Raw genomic sequence first — 14288 nt, 5'->3', positions numbered from 1 at the left:
GCAACACACCAACCAAGACCCAAGCCCCCGAGGTCCGGCCCGGGCCCCAGCCCAGAGACGGAGCGCCCCCAGAACCTCACGCCCATCCCGGACCCACCCAGGGGCAGCCAGGCTACCAGGTCAGTAACCCACGTCCGTCAGCACAGACCCTCCCCTAGCCCCGCTGCACGCAGCTGCGAGGAAACAGTCACCTGAGAGCCAACAGAGCCCCTAACCGGACATGACCGCTACCCCGGGTTGAGCCCCCCAAGGAAGATGCCTCCGGGGAACCCCCCGACGCCCTAAGCCTGTCCCTACCCCCACACCAATCACAACAGTGAAGGCGGGACCAAACTATGACCCCCCACCCCCACTAGGTGATGGAGCTGATCAAAGGAGCCCAAAGGATCAGGTTGTCTTAAAGTGAAAAGGATCTCAAAAAAGAGCAGCAGCAGTGCTGAGACATACGAGTACTGCATATACTGTAAGGGTATGATATCCAGAAAAGAAGTTTCTCGGCATATGAAAAGATGTGCTTTAAGACCAGAGAATAATGCTGAAGAGAAGCTGAAAGATAGTCTTTGGTATAGCATCTACTCAATCCACAATGTCTCAGCCAATTTCAAGTGAACTCTACTCAGTACTGGGCAAGATGCACAAGGATGATGTGTCTAGTGCAATAAGGAATGATCATTATATTATGCAGTTGGCTCAGTCTCTTTTTAATAAGCATGGAAGTGACAGACCAAAGCATGAGTATATAAGACAGAAAGTAAGGGAACTTGGGAGATTACTTGTGACTTTGCGTCACACAACAAGAATCCATAATATGGAAGAGGCAATAAAACCAGCCAACTTCTTTATTCTTACTAATGCTGTCAAGAGAGTTTCAGGTTTTGATACTGAAACCAGCACATTCAAAGCCCCACGTTTGGCCCTGAAGCTTTGACATTCTCTCAGAAAAATAAGTGATATTATCATGTGTCATGCTCTCATGGAAGAGGATCAAGAGGCGATCGATTCAATCAGGAGGTTTCACACACTTCATGAAACAAAGTGGTCTGAATTAGTTTCCCATTCAGCCTTATCAAACCTGAGTGAGGCAAAATACAACAAGGTCGACAGCCTTCCACTGACCAGAGATGTTCAGAAGCTGCAGTTATATCTTGGTCAGCAAGTGGAATCGGCTAGGGAAAAACTAGGTGATAACCCAACAGCAGGAACTTATGCAGCACTAGCAAAGGTGATCCTTTGTCAAGTGATTTTGTTCAATAGGAGGAGGGAAGGTGAAGTAGCACGTATGACTGTCAAAAATTTTGAAGATCGTGACATGTCAAACTAAACGATGACATCAGCTCTGGGCTTACAGAAGTTGAGAAAAGGCTTTGCCAACAGTTTGCCAGAGTGGAACTGAAGGGGAAAAAAGGACGAAAGGTGGCTGTGATCCTGACTTCTGATATGACCGATAACCTGTCACTCCTCGTTAGTAAGAGGAAAGAGTGCGGGGTATCTGAAAACAATATGTACCTTTTCGCCATTCCTTGTAGTGATGGTCACTACAGAGGGCAGTTTGGTCAGTTTGCAGATGCTTGCGGAGCTGAACATCCTCAGAACCTCAGATCAACTAACCTTCGCAAACAGATTGCCATGATAAGCCAAGTCATGAACTTGAAAGATAATGAACTAGACCAGCTGGCAGATTTCCTCGGCCATGACATTAGGGTCCATAGAGAATACTATCGACTGCCCCAATCAACAATTCAGCTGGCTAAGATCTCCAAGTTGCTCATGGCCATGGAGAAGGGAACTGTGAAGGATATTCAAGGAAAAACTCTGGATGAAATTGGTGGTATGCATGGTTTATATGTTGTTAAATCGGCTTGGTGTTTGTGAATATGGTTGGTCTAATAACATTTTTTCAATTTTATAGATGACATAGATGGGATGGCTACTGGATCACAGCAACTCCCTGATGCTTCCACATTGCGAGGTACTGAAATTATTGTATTCTGTGTTATAGACTTTGCAGTTGTATTGATAAAATATTTAAAATTTACATTTTTATATATTTAGATAATGTTATTGCAGTTCTGTTTGTACTTTGCTGTGTAGTTAATACCATTTATAGTGAGGAAAGTAAGTATTTGCTATTTTGCAAGTTCTCCCACTTAGAAATCATGGAGGGATCTGAAATTTTCAGCGTTGGTACATGTCCACTGTGAGAGACAGAATCTAAAAGAAAATTCCGGAAATCACAATGTATGATTTTATTAAAATATTTTTGTATATTACTGCTTAAAATAAGTATTTGAACACTTGCTTATCATGCAGATTTCTGACCCTCAAAGACCTGTTATTCTGCTTTTAAACAGTCCAACCACACTCTGCTCATGATTCTAATTTAGCAGCACCTGTTTGATGCCGTTAGCTTTCATAAAGACACATGTGCACCCCACAATCTGTCAAAAGTGTTGCAGCAACATGAGTAAAACCAAAGAGCTGTCCAACGACACAAGAGACAAAACTTTAGACCTTCACAAAGCTGGAAAGGGCTCCAGAGCCACTGCCAAGCAGCTCGGTGCGCGACAGTGCGCGTGCACGCATGTGCGTATATATCAATTTTACTATAATGGTGTATCAGTCACAGTCTTATAATACACGTTCTTTTCTAAGAAGGTTATACTTAGTGCATGTGTGAGTATATGTACAGTGAACTGGCTTTACACACCATGTGTCCTTTTAAACCAGATTTACTCAGTGTGTGTGTGTACAGTAGACTGGCTTTACACACCATGTGTCCCTTCAGAACAGACTATACTTTGTGTATATGTATGATGACATCACTGACCTTGTACACCAGACTGTCCTTATAGACCGAGCTACAGAAAAGTCTCTACAAACCACCAGAATGTCTGAAAAAATAGCCTTTTTTATATCTCAGTCGAGCAAAGAAAATGTTTAAATTTTAAGTTGTGTATAGGTTTGCTGATTTTTTTTTTTCATGATTTTTGATATGCATATTGTAGCTCTAGCACCTCTGGAACCCGGTGTCCCCATAGCCCTATGTCCAGTCTGATTTGCCAAAAATTGTCCCTCTAACCCAAGAAACGTGTGTGTGTGTGTGTGTGTGTGTGCGTTGGTAAACATGTATTAGCTGGACATTTCGTCTGAATACACACCACACTAGAAGGACATTTTGAATTAACAGGACAGAGGCGGTGTCCTGCTAATTTTGACTGAAATCTAACAACGTAGAGTGGTTTCTATTGGTCCACTAACCCTAAAAAAACAAAAAAATCAAGATGTCGGTTTAATACATATAAACTTGATTTTGTGTTAAATCTGTGTATCACCAAGAGTGTCCCTGGTGGTAGCGTGTGTAATAGCAGGACCTCATGAATATTCACACATGTGTGAATAATAATGAGGCTTGTGTGTAGTTGTCCCGCCAATTCTTACACAGTCCTTCCAATTCACATGTGGGTTAGATAACTGGTAAATGTTCCAAAATGACCACACCAAATGAACCACTGTATGTTGAACTTAATTGTAATAAAAGCCTGCTTTACCTTGTTGGAAAGAAGACATATGAAGCTTTGCTTTTATATGAAACACTAAGGTTTTGTGTAATTATTCACAGTTATACTAAGTAAATACAGTTACGTACTTACAAAGTGGTATGAAAAAGTATTTGACTGATAAGTTATTTATTTTTTGGTTTGTTCTCTCATTTATCTGTTATCAGATTAGATGAAGAGAACCTGAGTGAATACAAATATAGGTTGTTTTCTATTATCTTATTTTTCAAGGGGAAATGCTTTCCTGGCCCTGTGTAAAGAGGATATTGCAATTCTAAAACAAATGTAAAAAAGAGTGACCTTTATTGGGTACACCTCGAACTGCTCGTTAACTACTCACTAATTGGGCAATCACATAGTGGCAACTCAATGCATTTAAGTGTCATGGTCCTGGGTCTCTCGACCCAGCATTTTGAGTTTGTGGTTATTTTTTATTCACTGTTTTAGGTCCTCTTGCCTTCACGTTTATCTGTGTTCCCTGGGTCTTGTGTTCACCCTTTCCCTTCACTGTGTGTTTTGTATTTATTGCTGTCTGTGTTTTGGTTTTTTGCTGCTCCATGCTTTGTTGTTCTGCTTTCTTAGTGTACAGTTTTGATTATTATTTTCCCATGTTTCGGTTATCATGGTTTGGTGTTCTGTCTCTGTGGCTGTATCCCAATTCAGGGTCTGCAGCCTTAAAATACGCAGCCTTAGCAGTCCACAAGGGCCGCGTACTCAAAGACCGCTAAGGTCGGAAGTGAGGTCGCACTGCTCAGGTTGCCTAGCAACCATGATACTCACCGCTGGAAACGTTTCTGTTGGATTGTGTGTCCACAGGTGTTTGTACTTTGCGTCACAATAAAATGACGGTAAAAGGCTCCGCCCACTTCCTATCCATGTCTCACCATGCAACGACTTTGTGAATGGACTGGAGAAGTGTAGTGGCAGAGTCCTCCATCAGAAATAAGATATGTGTGTTGACTTTTTATTCTCCCTCAAAAATATTATGCCATGACGTGGCCCAGAGCAGCTCTGCTAACAGGTTATGGGCCCAGCACGCTTCCGCTGCGCAAGTTACCGGCAGGTGTTAAAAGTTTGGCACGATTGAGTGAGTAAGCGTTTTTGTGCATCATGAGCAGACGCACGGCAGAGTCGGGCAGTCGATATTCCCGTTTGCAATTTGATGGAGATGAAAGGAAATATGAGATATGGGAAACGAAGTTCCTTGGTCATCTCAGACTACAAGGTTTGAAAGATGTCATCTTAAAGGCTGAGGGTGATGAAGAAGCCGATGGTGAAGATGATGACAAAAATGCAGAAGCATATGCAGAGTTGATACAATTTCTGGATGACAAAAGTTTATCGTTAGTTATGAGAGATGCAGTTGATGACGGACGGAAGGCCCTAAAAATTTTGAGAGGTCATTATGCAGGAGTGGGCAAGCCAAGGATCATAAGTCTGTACACCGAACTCACTTCTCTCACAAATGAAAAGAATGAAAGTGTGACGGACTATATTATCCGAGCAGAAGCAATTATCACAGCGTTAAAAAATGCGGGTGAGTCACTAACTGATGGACTTCTGATCGCAATGATAATGAAAGGTCTACCAGAGACGTTTAAACCCCTGATTGTGCACGTTACACAGAGTGAAGCAAAAATCACATTTTCAGATTTTAAAGTAAAACTCAGAAGTTATGAAGAAACCGAGCGAATGCGTGTGGCTATAACTAATGACAACGTAATGAGGACAAAAGTGCAATCAGACCAGGATTCTACTTCATGGCGAGCAGATGACCGAAGATCAAAGAATAATGAGATTGTGTGTTTTAAATTTTCGACTAAAGGGACACACTGCAAGAACGTGCCGATCTAGAGTATGGTGCAGTTTTTGCCGGAGTAGTACACACAAAGATGCGACCTGTAGAAGGAAGCTAAGACGGGATGAAGCGAGAGGGGTCGTGGAGAAGGACTACGCGTTCAAGACGGGCTCCAAACCCCAGAGGGTCCCGGACGGCGGCCAAGAGATGCTGAATAACCAGCTATTGGTGGATACGGGAGCGACGTCACATATCTTCACGAAGATCGAGAGTTTTAAGACTTTTGATGACACATTTCAACCCGAGGCTCATTGTGTAGAGTTGGCTGACGGAAGGCGGAGCAGAGGAGCTGCAAAGCGGCGAGGAGATGCTGAGATAAGTATGATCGACAGTAAAGGACGCAGCCACAAGGTAACATTGAAACAAGCACTCTACATTCCATCGTTCCCACAGGACATTTTGTCAGTAAAAGCAGCTACTAGTAACGGAGCCACTGTGGTTTTCAAACACGGGGACAGTTTTCTTAAACATGTTGATGGAACAAAATTCCCTATATATGAACACGAGAGACTGTTCTTTATAAACACTGTGCAAGAGTTTGAAGATAAATGTAATGGATGTTTTGATATGCAAACGTGGCATGAAATCCTAGGACACTGTAATTATGAGGATGTTCAAAATCTGCAAAATGTCGTTGATGGAATGGAAATTAAGGGTAAAATCAACAAAAATATGCAATGTGAAGCCTGTATACAAGGGAAGTTTATTCAAACTAGGAACCGAGAACCGGATGAAAAGGCCAGGGCAGCATTAGAGTTGGTACATACGGATTTGGCTGGTCCGATTACGCCAAACTCTAAAGAAGGGTTTAAGTTTGTTTTGTCGTTTGTTGATGATTATTCAGGTGCAACATTTGTATATAATCTGAAACACAAAAGTGATACAACTCAAGCAACTGAAAGATTTATTGCAGATGTGGCGTCATATGGGAAAATCAAGTGCATTCGTTCTGATAATGGAACTGAATTTACAAGCAGTCAGTTCAGAGATTTATTAAGTAGACACGGCATTAGGCAGGAAACTTCGGCGCCATATTCGCCTCATCAAAACCGAACAGCAGAGAGGAACTGGCGTACACTTTTTGACATGGCGAGATGCATGTTAGTTGAGAGCGAATTGCCAAAGTCTTTATGGCCATATGCAGTACAAACCGCGGGAGTGATTAGGAACCGATGTTTTAACAAACGCACAGGTCAGACAGCGTATAAGATGTTAACTGGAAAAAGACCTGATCTTTCTAGAATGAAAAAATTCGGATCATTGTGCTATGCTTATAAACAAAATAGGGGAAAGCTGGATCCAAGATGCGACAAAGGTGTTTTCTTGGGATATGACAAAAATAGTCCAGCATATTTGATCTATTTCCCAAAAACCGGGAAGGTTGAAAAGCACAGATTGATAAAAATACTAAATCCCGCGACAATGGATCAACAAACACAGAGTGATCAGATGTATGAAGATGAGGTTTATGAATCCAGAAAAGATGGTGAACCCAAACAGACGAAGGATGAGGACATTCCAGATGGTAGTGAAAGCAGTCAAACTGAGTCCGAGGTTAAAACTGAGGATAAAGTAGATGCTGGAGCTACACGTTATCCATCCAGAATCAGAAAGAGACCTGATTATTTGAGTGATTATATCACGGATGTGAAAGAGTGTGAAAATGAACAGATGCAAACTAGTGTTGATTATTGCTACAGATTGTTGTGTGAAATACCCACATCATTTAGTGAAGCTATTGTGTCAAGTGAGTCAAAAGAATGGGGGGAAAAAGCGATGAATGAAGAAATTCAATCCCTTAAGGAGAATGACACATTTACTTTAACCACTTTACCAGAGGGTAAGAAAGCAGTGGGGGGTAAATGGGTTTATGCCGTTAAAAAGAACTCAGACGGATCAGACAGATATAAAGCTCGATTTGTGGCTAAAGGTTTTAGTCAAACAAAAGGAGTTGATTATGAGGAGACTTTTTCACCGACTGCTAATTTATCGAGTGTGAGAGTTTTGATGCAGAAAGTGGTTCAGGATGATATGTTGGTTCACCAGATGGATGTAAAAACCGCCTATCTACACGCACCAATAAATGAAGAAATATATATACAACAACCAGAAGGTTTTGAGACAGAATCAAGTGAGACTAATAAACTGGTGTATAGACTAAAGAAATCACTTTATGGGCTGAAGCAATCGGGTCGTAACTGGAACCAAACCTTACATGACTATTTAAGCAGTTGTGGATTTAGACAAAATATTGCTGATCATTGTGTGTATTCAAAAGAAACTGAAAGTGAAAAAGTAATCATCATAGTGTGGGTGGATGATTTACTCATTGCAGCTAACAATGAAAATGTGCTTTCAGGCGTGAAAGAAATGCTCTCTTCTAAATTCCAAATGAAAGATCTGGGGAAACTTAACCATTTTCTAGGAATAGATTTTCTTCAAGAAAAAGAATGTGTCAAAATGTCATAGAAAACATATATTGAGAACATTTTAAAAAGATTTAACATGCAAAACTGTAAGCCAAGGTTAACACCCTGTGAACAGAAATGGACTCATTCTGATAAATTCGAGACATTACCAGATGTGAGGAGATATCGTGAAGCGGTAGGATGTCTTATTTATCTGAGCTATTGTACGCGACCTGATTTAAGCTATGTTGTCAGCAAACTGTCACAACACTTCAATGCGCCAACTGTTGATGATTGGACAGCAGTGAAACATGTTCTGAGGTATCTAAAAGGTAGTCAAGGAAAAGAACTGTGTTTTAGGAAATGTTCAAGTGGAAAACTAGGTCTACAAGCATACAGTGATGCAGACTGGGCATCCGATGTTTCTGATAGACGCAGTATGACAGGTTATTGTGTAAGCCTAAATGAAAATGGTCCTTTGATATCATGGAAAACCAAAAAGCAGACAACTACAGCACTATCAACTTGTGAAGCCGAATACATGGCATTAGCAGCAACAATTCAGGAGTGTATGTATTTGACTTATTTGATTCAAGATCTTGATGAGTTTGAGTATGAAATACCTATGATATTGGAGGACAATCAGGGAACAATCGCTTTGTCAAAAAATCCAGTGAACAGACAAAGATGTAAACACATTGATGTGAAATATCATTTTATAAGGTCAGCTGTACATGAAAGGAAAGTGCTCATTGATTACTGTCCAACTGAGTCAATGGTAGCAGATATGATGACGAAACCAGTTTCAAAGTCTAAGTTAGACAAATTCTCTGTATTTGTGTTTGGAATGTAAGATGTTTTTTTTCGGAGGACTGTTTTTCCCCAACCTGTGTACAAGTGGGGGTGTTGGATTGTGTGTCCACAGGTGTTTGTACTTTGCGTCACAATAAAATGACGGTAAAAGGCTCCGCCCACTTCCTATCCATGTCTCACCATGCAACGACTTTGTGAATGGACTGGAGAAGTGTAGTGGCAGAGTCCTCCGTCAGAAATAAGATATGTGTGTTGACTTTTTATTCTCCCTCAAAAATATTATGCCATGACGTGGCCCAGAGCAGCTCTGCTAACAGTTTCATACAGTATTGTTTGACAGAAATAAAGGAGAAAATTCATTTGTTTTTGTTCATGTGTTTGTTTTTCTATGAGCTTTGATGTGATAAGTATCTGAGGCTGAGACCACGGGACTGTAAAACATGATTGTTGGGCTTCATTTCTGTACTGAACAGTCATTTTAAAATTAGTTAGTAATTAACAATTAACTAATGTTGTTCATGAAACTAAAGTGGCAATGGCAATGAAAATATAATATGGCCAATATTAAAGTTATTATTATATTAATCATTACTTGTTATTACAGCAGTGAACTTGAACTCTGTGTCAAATACTGAGCTTCAGTAAAGATTCAAGTTGCAGTTATTTATATTTCCCATCACCTTAAATCTTCACTCAAAGACAAGTATCTTTGACAGTGTATATATCGATGTATTATATATAAGAGACAAATGTTGTTCTTTTAATATGTTGGTATTACTAAATTTGGCTCAATGCTGACATATATGTGTAAAAATAAAATGTACGAGCTGTGATAACCGTTTGTGATAGAATGAAGAGTAGACTGATATATTAAATATTCCTTTATTGAGTGAGGAAATCAGACCATGTCATAACTGCTTTAAGTCCTACAGAATAGATATCAGAGCCTTAAACAGGCTGACTTCTGCTAAATGGGTCAAACTGGGCACAAAGTATACAAACACATAACATATTTATAGAATATGATGGAACACTATAGATCAACTTACCTCAGAATATATAAAGCATAGAAATAATTACAGCAATATGATCCAACAAACACAGCAGTACTACTAATGCAAAATACTCAAAGCTTCCTAGAACTGAAACAAACATGGACATTTATTTTGAGGTCCATTCTGCTGCTGATACATACTTTAGGTTTGTGAATATTAAACTTGTTCCTGCCTTTCATAGTGTTTCCCTTGAAGGCCCTGAGTACTTTCTCCCACACTAAAAACACTGGAATGACAACATTATTTGAACATGACCTAATCAGACTGATTCAGGACAGACAATGAGTTCTTTTAACCTTTTCTAGCGTCCTTCACACAGAGGGAACAGTCTGTCTATTCTCTCCATCTGTCAGCTGCTGCTGGCTCTTCCTCCTCCTCTTCCTCACACACTGCTGAGTTTGTCCTGGTGGATCATCAGGGGTGCAAAGCCTCACAGATGATGTGCAGCAGTGGGTTCCTCAGTTTGTCCTCACTCTGGACACTTGCAGTTGTCACACATGGAAATCAAATGTGTGATAAGCTGCAGGATTCAAACACAAGTGTAACTTATAAATACATGTTCATACTTTTATTCCACAATCAGAGAGAAAGAAAAAGAGAGAGAGTGCAGGACAGACAGACAGGTGACAGTCTCAGGTGTACACACTGCTACAAAACAGCAAAAGAGAAGGAGGATTTAGTGTTTGTGTTATTCCGAGTGCTAAACAAGAAGAGTTCCCAGATGGTACAGTGGACACATGTGTGACTCCTGTGATTAAAGCTTCTTTCTTTCAGCTTAACGAGTGAAACAAACGTTCAAACACACGTTAAAGTCCGTTTGGCTCGACACCACCGAACAGAGGCAGCAATATAACATAGCTAACATTAACAGTGCAGTGAATCCTCCTTGTGCCGTGATATTCAGGACTGCAAACCGAGCAGCATCACTGACTTTCAGCTTGTTGTGTTTGTGGATATATGACTGACTTTAATTATCCATAAAAACATCACATTCTCTGTAAGATTAAGGTCGACTATTGAACGGCGTATATTTTAAAGTAAAGGCTTTAAAACAAAGTAAACGCTGAAAGTACAAACATCACTAATGTCACATAACTTTGCCAACATGTGGCCAACAGTAATGTTTTAATGTTCTTCGTTATTAAACATTTGTACATAAATAAGTGAATTAATATTCAGTACTTACTTTTCCAAGTTTACTCTTTGGCCGCCCCGCTTCCGCTGTTTTTTTTCGGCAAAATTATCCACACCCAACGCCGCGCTATGCATTCTGGGATATGTTGGGCCATGAAGTCTACACAGCCACATCCTTCAAATTCAGGGAAATGAAGGACGCATTTGTGGGCCACATTTCGAGCAGCCTTTGAATTGAAACTTAAAATGCGGCCTTTAAGGCTGCAGACCCTGAATTGGGATACAGCCCCTGTTGCTCTCCCCTGTCTGTGTTCTCTGTCAAATCCCTGTGTGAAGCCATGTCTCTGAGTCTGTCTCTGTGATTTTGTGTTTCCTGCTTTACTTTCAAGGTCTTTGGCTGTATCCCAATTCAGGGTCTGCAGCCTTAAAGGCTGCATTTTAAGGCCGATTACGTCACAGCGGCGCGCCGAAGGCTGTCCCAATTCAAAGGCTGCTCGAAATGCGGCCCTGAAATGCGTCCTTCATTTCCCTGAATTTTAAGGCTGTGGTGATGTAGACTTCGTGGCCCAACATATCCCACAATTCATAGCGCGGCAGTCACTGTGGACAATTTTGCTGCAGACGGCAGAAGCGGAGCGGCCAAAGAGTAAACTGTTAAACGTAAGTACTGAATATTATGTCACTTATTTATGTGCAAATGTTTAATAATGAGGAACATTAAAACATTACTGTTGGCCACATGTCGGCAAAGTTATGACATTAGCGATGTTTGTACTTTTAGCGTTTACTTGGTTTTAAAGCCTTTAAAATATAATAATACAATAGTTGACCTTAATCTTACAGAGAATGTGATGATTGTATGGAAAATTAAAGTCAGTCATATATCCACAAACACAACAAGCTGAAAGTCAGTGATGCTGCTCGGTTTGCAGTCCTGAATATCACGGCACAAGCAGGATTCACTGCACTGTTAATGTTAGCTATGTTATATTGCTGCCTCTGCTCGGTGGTGTCGAGCCAAACGGACTTTAACGTGTGTTTGAACGAGCTGACGGTTCACTCGTTAAGCTGAAAGAAAGATGCTTTAATCACCGGAGTCACACATGTGTCCACTGCACCATCTGGGAACTCTTCTTGTTTAGCACTCGTAATAACACAAACACTAAATCCTCCTTCTCTTGTGCTGTTTTGTAGCAGTGTATACACCTGAGACTGTCACCTGTCTGTCTGTCCTGCACTCTCTCTCTGTTTCTTTCTCTCTGATTGTGGAATAAAAGTATGAACATGTGTTTATAAGTTACACTTGTGTTTGAATCCTGCAGCTTATCACACATTTGATTTCCATGTGTGACAACTGCAAGTGTCCAGAGTGACGACAGACTGAGGGATCCACTGCTGCACACCATCTGTGAGGCTTTGCAGCCCTGATGATCCACCAGGACAAACTCAGCAGTGTGTTTTGTTTTGTTTGTTAATTAGTTTGTTTGTTTGCTTGTTTTAATCAATTTTAAATCATGCTTTTTTTGTTTTTGTTTCTAATCTCTCTGTAAAGCACTTTGAATCACCTTGTTGTTGAATTGTGCTATACAAATAAATTTGCCTTGCCTTGCCTAATGATTAAAATTTTATTTGCGAAGAAGGTCATGAAGTCATGAGGGCTTTCTTATAAAGCAACAAACTATTTCTCCAGGCTAAATGATGATCTTCTAAATTTGTGACATTTCCTCTCCAGCTTATGAGTTATCTGCTTTGGGTTACGTGTCTGTGAAGGTTCTCAGTCATCCATGTCATGAGCTTGCAAAGAAAAGCATCTGGACTTCTTTAAGTTGCTTGAAGACGTTTCACCTCTCATCCTAGAAGCTTCTTCAGTTCTTAGTTCAAATGATGGGGAGTCCCAGATTTAAACCTAGTGGGAGTATCCCCCCACAGAGGGACAAAAGGACCCCCTGATGATCCTCTAATCGCCTGAGCCAAGGTTTGAAACTGGGTGTGGGTCCCAATCAGCCAGGGTTTCGGGTGAGTTCATTGTGAAACCTGGCCCCACCTTATCATGCGAATTCCTGAGGTCAGATGGCCCGGGATGTGAGTGGGCGTTAAGGCGTCTGGGGAGGGATCTCAAAACTGGATTATAGATGGCAGACAGTTGGTGTTGTAAACCACCGCCTCTGTTCAAAGATGGTCGCTCACAGTGGACGTAAATGGCTTCTTTCACTCCTCTTTCAAACCATTTGTCCTCCTCTGTCCAAAATGTGAACATTGGCATCCTCGAAAGAGTGACCTTTATCCTTAAGATGCAGATGGACAGCTGAGTCTTGTCCTGTGGAGGTGGCTCTTCTATGTTGTGCCATGCGCTTGTGAAGTGGCATCTACATGAATGTTAAAATCACCCACAATAATTATTTTGACTGAGCTGAGCACTAAATCAGATAAAAAGACAGAAACTCTGTGTAAGGCCCAGATGGACGATAGATGATAACAAGTAAGACTGGTTTCTGAGTTTCACAGCTGGGGTGGACCAGGCTAAGCATCAGGCTTTCAAATGAATTAAAAGTCTGTCTGGGTCTTTGGTTGATTAACAGGCTGGTGTGAAAGATTGCTGCCACACCGCCCCCTCGGCCTGTGCTTCGAGGTTTCTGGTAGTTAGAATGACTCGGGGGGTGTTGATTAATTTAAACTAACATAATCATCCTGCTGCAACCAGGTTTCTGTAAGGCAGAGTAAATGGATTTGTTGATCAATTATTAAGTCATGTACTAACAGAGACTTGGAGGAGAGAGACCTGATATTTAATAATCCACATTTCACTGTTTTACTCTTTGGTTCAGATGTGGATACTGTATTGTTCTTTCTTTGTGATTTTTTATGTTTAAGTTGTTTATTGCTGGTCTTTTTTTTTTGTTTTCTGTTTGTTTGGGAGCTGACACAGTCTCTATACAGATGGGGGTTTTTTTTGGGGGGGGGGGCAGCAGGAGGAGAGAAGCTGCAGAGAGGCGTGTAAGACTGCAACTCTGCTTCCTGGTCCTAACTCTAGATAGTCATATTTTGGGGGGTTTAATAAATTTGTCCATATTTCTAGAAATGAGAGCTGCTCCATCCAATGTGGGATGGATGCCGTCTCTCCTAACAAGACCAGGTTTCCTCCAGAAGGTTTGCCAATTACAGTATCTATGAAGCCCACATCGTTTCTGGGACACCACTCAGACAGCCAGCAATTTAAGGAGAACATGCGGCTAAACATGTCACTCCTGGTCTGATTGGGGAGGGGACCAAAGAAAACTACAGAGTCCAACATCATTTTGGCAAAGTTACACACCGATTCAATATTGATTTTAGTGACCTCTGATTGGCGTAACCGGGTGTCATTACTGCCGATGTGAATTATGATTTTACTGAATTTACGTTTACCCTTAGCCAGCAGTGGGCTGAGGGCTGAACTCAGCCTCTGGGGAGGCCCTGGAGTGGG

At 41.1% G+C, this 14288-nt stretch overlaps 2 long non-coding RNA genes across 2 annotated transcripts in view; both read left to right on the top strand.

The window, feature by feature from the left end:
• Positions 1-1318: 1318 nt before the first annotated feature.
• Positions 1319-1969, top strand: LOC120745977. Its single transcript, XR_005698738.1, has 2 exons — positions 1319-1828; positions 1910-1969. It is a non-coding gene; the product is annotated as an uncharacterized LOC120745977 (long non-coding RNA).
• A 953-nt stretch (positions 1970-2922) lies between these two features.
• Positions 2923-14288, top strand: part of LOC120745988 — a 12050-nt gene continuing 684 nt past the window's right edge. Inside the window, exons 1-2 of the long non-coding RNA XR_005698740.1 lie at positions 2923-2935; positions 10311-10314. This is a non-coding gene — a long non-coding RNA (uncharacterized LOC120745988). The remainder of the gene's footprint in view (positions 2936-10310; positions 10315-14288) is intronic.

This window comes from Simochromis diagramma, unplaced genomic scaffold (genome assembly GCF_900408965.1).
Source record: "Simochromis diagramma unplaced genomic scaffold, fSimDia1.1 OVJJ01000644.1, whole genome shotgun sequence".
NCBI classification, from domain to species: domain Eukaryota; kingdom Metazoa; phylum Chordata; class Actinopteri; order Cichliformes; family Cichlidae; genus Simochromis; species Simochromis diagramma.
This window is presented reverse-complemented; position numbering and strand designations above follow the sequence as displayed.